General features: G+C 51.0%; 1 long non-coding RNA gene across 7 annotated transcripts in view; it reads left to right on the top strand.

Moving 5' to 3' along the window:
- Positions 1 to 819: 819 nt before the first annotated feature.
- LOC123135767 (uncharacterized) overlaps positions 820 to 6,344 on the top strand; it is a 9,474-nt gene continuing 3,949 nt past the window's right edge. For all 7 annotated transcript variants that reach the window (XR_006466185.1, XR_006466190.1, XR_006466187.1 and 4 more), the window contains exons 1-4: positions 820 to 1,847; positions 1,957 to 2,062; positions 2,245 to 3,459; positions 3,804 to 3,907. This is a non-coding gene — a long non-coding RNA (uncharacterized lncRNA). The remainder of the gene's footprint in view (positions 1,848 to 1,956; positions 2,063 to 2,244; positions 3,460 to 3,803; positions 3,908 to 6,344) is intronic.

Raw genomic sequence — 6,344 nt, 5'->3', positions numbered from 1 at the left:
TCTCCTCCTCCGCAAGAGCTTGGTGAAGCCCTGCCGGAGTACTGCCACTCCATCACCACCACGCCGTCGTGCTGCTGTTGGAGCCCCTCTTCCTCAACCTCTTCTTCCTCCTTGCTGGATCAAGGCACGGGAGACGTCACCGGGTTGCACATGTGTTGAACGTGGAGGTGCCGTTGTTCGGCGCTAAGATCGGAATCCACCGCGATCTGAATCGCTTCGAGTACGACTCCCTCATCCGCGTTCTTGTAACGCTTCCATCTCGCGGTCTTCAAGGGTATGAAGATGCACTCCCCTCTCTCTCGTTGCTAGTTGCTCCATAGATTGATCTTGGTGATGCGTAGAATTTTTTTATTTTCTACAACAATCTCCAACATCATCCGATAACGGCGCCGAAATGTTTTCTCACCGTGCAATGGACCGTCGGCGAAGTAGTCCGAGTAGAGCATGCAGTAGCCTTCCAGACGATGCCGGTTCTTTGCTTTCACTTGTCAATGTGGGCCGAGGAACGCTTTTCCCTTACGCTGGAGCCCCAAGCGCCCCCCAGTGCGCCGGGTTCGGCCTGCGAGCGCCGGGCGCAAAAACGGGCCGAGCCGGCGAAATTCGCCATCCTGGGGGCGCGACTGGGCCGATTTTCGGCGCCGGCGCAAATAAATCGCTGCGGGGAGGCCGTCCTGGGGGCACGGCTGGAGATGCTCTAAGAGCTCCTGGCCCCCCTCCAGGCATCTCTACTCCTAATGGAGCAGTTGGTGAATAGTCCGCGCGGTTTATATTCGTCATCCTTCACCACCGTTTTTTTTTCGTCATCATCTCATCTCTGCCAAAAAAACCTTTGCGAAAAAAACCCTCGAGCCCTGAGCAGATCGATCTCCCCCGCCGACCTCACGCCCGATCGCACGCCCGATCCACCACTACCCCCCCTCCCCGGCCGATCCATCCCGACCGCCGCCGCCCTCTCCCCGCACTCGTACCCAAGGAATCAGCCGGCGGCCAGATCCGCCCCTCCACTCACCCAACTCTCCCTCCGCCGCCGCGGATCTCGCAGGGAAGACGCGGACGAGATCCCAAGCCGCTGCTCCTCCTCTCCCGGGATGCAGCCGCCGCCGCCGAACCAGGGAGACGCCGGCGACCGTCGCCGCCGTCGTGGATCACCATGACGCCGCCGCCTGCACCGCCACCGCCGCGGCGTCGCGGCTGGCGTTGGCGAATCCATTCCCAGCGGCGGGGGCTTCCGGCGAGGAGGCGAGCGAGCTCGGGGAGCTCCGGCGGGGGCTTGTCGCCGGTGAGGCGAGGCCAAGGCGGCGGCGCGCGGGCGCGAGGAGGCGGGGTCGAGGAGGCGCAGGAGGACGCCGGCCGGTGGGGCTCCGGCGGGGGCTTGGCGAGGGCGGCGGCGGCCGGCGTGCTCGCTTGGGAGGATGGAGGCTGCCTCACCGGGGCTCAGGCGTGGCAGCACGGCGTCGGGCCGTTGCCGATGGCGCCGGGGCCGGGGCGGTGGTTTGACGGTCGACGAGGAGGAGGTGCTGTCCTGGAGCCAGCGACGGCGGCTGCAGCTTGACGATGCCGGCGTCAACAGCTTGCTTCAGGGGCTGCAGGCCGTGAACGGCGTTGTGCTTGCGCGCGAGACCCGTGTCTGATTTGGAAAGAATCAATCCGGTGAAGAAGAAGGCCAATGCAACTGCTCTCTAGCTAGGCACTGGAGTATCTGCACCCCCAATGGAACGCTACGAATTGCTGCTGGTACTGAACATGGGGACGGCGCATGGCACTACAAAGCACTACAAAGCAGTGCCACATGGGTTCCGGCGCATGGGGACGGCAAGATCTGCATCGTCCACATCATCGACACGCAGGTACACACATTGATGCTTGCAGTTACAGTTTCATGTCCTGATCCAAAATGCTACAGGGATCTGATTTTTATTTTCGTGTTGTGATTATTTTTGAACATTTGTGCTTTAGTTTGTTAGCTTGGATGGATTTGTGGCCTCGCCTCATCAGGTCCGGGAGGACAAAAGTGCTTGGCGAGTAGATACATGCAGCACGGGACCAAGAGAAAAAAAATTAAGTACGTTTTGCTGATACAAAAATTATGTTATACACTAGATCAATTATCTCGTCGAGCCGCCGGCACTGTCCCTGGACACCAATTCCATGTGTGATGGATTTTGCTATTGTACCAAGTATTTGCTGAATTTATTAGCATTCATTCATATTATTGGCCGACCGTTATGGTTTTCTGTTTTATAGACTGAACGCTCAAGGGTCGTCAAATTCAGCTTTAGAACAAAAGTCGCGGGATAAGCTCTTTCAGTCTATGGATGGACAGCTGAATGCGCAAGATAGATGATGTTCGGAATTTGGATCATGAGCTTCCAACAATGACCGTGCGAGATGCTGGACATGGCGTACAAGGCCGATGTTGATGGTGGCACATATACTCATCAGCTGCCTACTACACGTCAGGGAGGAGGAAGCTAGGGAACCCATATTTGAAACACGAGAGCAAGGAAAGGATTAATGGTTACTGATGAAACCATTAATCAATAATTGTGATGATTAGTTGTTCCTGAATCACAATTAATCCTTGTATAACTCCATGTGTTGGTGTTTTGAGTGGGTGACCTGTGACCTATTCTATCCAAAAGAATAATGGTGTGCAGTTTCAGTCGTGAGTGGAGGCGATATGGCCACGGACTATATTTATCCTATCAAACCGTCGGTAACTGAAAACTAATCATGCTGGTGGCAATGGGGGCAGCCTTATATTCCCCAATGATGTTTGTGTAAAATGCTATGTTTATTTATTTATTTTGTTCAAAAATCTTGCCTGTGTACAGTTTTTCATGCATGGCACTACAGAACCAAGTATTGGTAGATTTGGTAATGCTTTATTTAAAGTTCTTGTGTACATCAGACTGACTATTACCACAAACATGCCATTTATATCATTTGATGGGAGCCAATGCCAAGGCCTTTTTATGTCCCCATTTATTTAGCATCATCATGGTTAGTCATTCCAATTTTAGAATCTCATAATGTGATGCCTAATTACTTTGACCGATTATGAATACAGTGATTTGTTGTAATTTACAGAACAATTTTTTGATATGATGAGTTGTTTGCAATGTCTGCTTACTGTTTTTACAGGACACCAGATTTCAATACCCCTTTGTAATAATTTCTTTGGTGATTTGTTGGATAAGCACACACCCAGATTTTGGGGATTAGTAACATTAGTATGCAACAGCATCAGGGTTGTCATTCGTCGCGCTCCGTTCCTGCGCCACCGCCGCTGCCGCCAACATACTCTCTGCCCAAGTGCTGCCACTGGGTTGCTGTTCTCCATGCTCACGCACTGCCTCTAGGTCGCCTTTCATTGCGCATCCACTCGTTGTTGCCGGCGTGCTGAGAAGCTTCAATGGAGCCTACTGGTTTAGGACACAAGGCAACTCGGTTTCCCAGGTGTGCATTCTCAAGGACCGGCACACCTAATTCTTTTCCTCACCAGCACATCGACATGGCTTATAATACGATTTATGAATTTAGCTGCGCTGAATTGATTGTTCCACTGGTTTGCTCAGCGCATTTTAGTCGAGTGCACTATATTATTCATGTGTGCAGTTCTCATATACTAGCTTGTGGAACCAATCATCAGTACATAATTTTTTTTAGAAACTAAAGGCACAAAAATGATGCTTCTAATTATGTTTTCTTCTTGTTATTTGTCAACTCAGCTCACAAAAATGTCATCAACTTCATGGGTGAAACTCGGTGCCTGACAGTCAATTCCATTGATTATTTTGCAGTGAGATCAATCAACACATGCTTCAGTCACTTGGCGTCGCCCGCTTTCATACAATTGCCCAATGACTCTTTGATTTAATTGTGCCTCTGACGCTCAGCTACTCAGGTGATTACCAGAATAAATGTTAGACTTTTTTACTGTTCTTGATGTGAGGTTACTAATGGAGCACCAATGATAACCATTGTGGACTTGCTATTCAATTTTTTTGCTGGTTTGTACAGAATGAGAATTTATTATGTTTGTTCATAAGTTATTCTGTTAATGATATAATCATAAAAGTTGTGGCACTTGCCTTAAGTAATGCCCCTGAAGCAAATGCAATGCAACAAATTTTTTTGCCAATTAAGTTTCTCTGTTTTATAAGACAACTAGCTTTTGCTGTAAATCAGACGCAAGCCTTCTTGGTTTACACGTTTATTGGCTAAAAAATATTTTGTGTTTCAATGTACACGAGGGACTGATGAGGGGTATTATATGTAGAATCTCACCAAGCTGAAAGTAGTGTAACCTTTAACATACAGATGATGATTAGTCCATAGATATTGCATTCGAGTTTCTCTTTTTCAAAGTCTGCTCCGACCAAGCACTTACATGTTCAGGTACATTATGTTGGGTTATGTCAAGTACTTTTTTAGTCTCTGCTTTTGTAAATCTTGTGACTTTTCAACTGCCAAATTTCTGGGACAAATCTGAAGGAAGAAGTTCCGAAGTGTGATTTAGTGATATTTTTTTTTCGAAACGGAGGCAAAAGATTTGCCTCATCGATTAATTAAGTAGAAGAGAATTGCCCAGTTAATTAACGGAAAACCAGGCGAAAACCAATACAGACCAACCACACGTGAACTACTCACAGAGCATGCAACCCCCTAAGCACATGATCGCCTGACAACCAAACCCAACACCTAACGTCCACCAACCCCACACTGCTACATCGCAAAGACACCCCAACGAGGGTAACTCGGCCGAAGACCACAGGCACCACCAAATCTACAAAGGCAAGCCAGACCATAAGGACAACCCAAGAGACTGATAACCATCCATCAAGCAGCTGCGGACGCCTTTCCTGTGGCGTCATTCTTCTTTCCTTTGCTCCTGAGAGCCTCCTCCACAATCGCCTTGCCAGATCCAGGGCTCACCCTCTCCAAACTTTGAGCAAGCTATGAAGCTCTAAATCGAAGAGAATGTCATTGACCTTCTCACGCACGGAAACCTGCCCAACGGTCACGTGCGAGTGGGTGACTGCAACATCAGAACCTCCATGCTCCACAGAGACGAGCGACTGGTTGGGCTCCGAAGGATCAGGCGCCAACATACCAAACGCCTCAACATCATCAGCCATAGGTACCACTGACACGATGTACTCAGGCGTCTCCAGTTGCTCACAATATAGAGCCTCGGAGTTAGGCGCCAACACACCTGTCTCATCAACCTCGCCACTCAACGACGCCACATGTCCAATGGCCATAGATGAGGCAGTGACAGAACCAACCAAGTCTCCACAGTCCGCAGAGGCGGGCGGCTGACAGGACTCTGACGGTGGAAGTGAGGGTGTCATGGCCACCGCCAACAACTCCAATGCGCTAAGCTCCGTCGGTAACACTATAGATGATTCCCCACAAAGCTCATGTAACTCAGGCATAATCTGCAGAACCGGAGCTACGACCTCGGTGATAATCGCGCTCCCACGAACAAGCGGCGTGACATGCAGAGCACGAGGAGAAAAATCTCCAAAGAAACATTCTGCATCCTCAACAATGGAACCAACCTGGAGCTCAGGTAGCAAAGGCACAACCAACGCAACCTCAAGCTTGGCTAGAGCGTCGCGAAGCTCAGCACGGAGCATCTCAACCTCCTGAAGGAGCTCCGTCCGCAGCAGGGCAAGTTGTGACTCCAAAGCAGAGACCAAAGAGGCGTTGACATTGGAATCCTTGCAACAACCAGATTGGGACCTTGGCGGCACCAACACACACGGCGACGAGTGGCCCACAACCTCATCCCAACTCCTGGTCAGCGAAGGACAAGGCTGGACGGACGGGGAGCGGCTCCACTGGAGAGGAGCATGAGTGATCGGAGAACGATTGCGAGCGGCCGGAGAGGAAGCACGACATAACCTCTCCCGATGTCCAGGGCGACGACAGCGAATGCATCTGAATGGCTAACGACCATTGTTTTTAAGGCGTCTACAAGGCGTCGGCCTTGCCTTACGTGCATGCCTAAGGCGTCCGCCTTAGTCCATAGGGCGTCCAAGGCGTCCGCCTAGGCGCCATTCTTCCCGCCTTAGGCAAATGAAGACGCCTTAGACAGGGCAGGGAGTTCAGGCGGGAAACAGAGCTCTGGGCGGGAAGAGAAGGGCGGGAAACAGAGTCTGGGCGCCAACAGTTACTAGCAGGGGGAGAGAGAGCCCTAACCAGTTTCAGTTTTCCCCCAACCCCACCTCTGGCGGCTGGATCTGAGCTTCTCCAGCAACTTCTCCCCCTCCTCTCCGGCTGCTTCTCCCCCTCCTCTCCAGCAGATCCGCCTCCCCCTCCTCTCCAGCAGATCC

This window comes from Triticum aestivum, chromosome 6B (assembly GCF_018294505.1).
Source record: "Triticum aestivum cultivar Chinese Spring chromosome 6B, IWGSC CS RefSeq v2.1, whole genome shotgun sequence".
Classification (NCBI taxonomy): Eukaryota; Viridiplantae; Streptophyta; class Magnoliopsida; order Poales; family Poaceae; genus Triticum; species Triticum aestivum.
The sequence above is the reverse complement of the archived record's forward strand: the minus strand, read 5'-3'. Positions and strand labels throughout refer to the sequence as shown.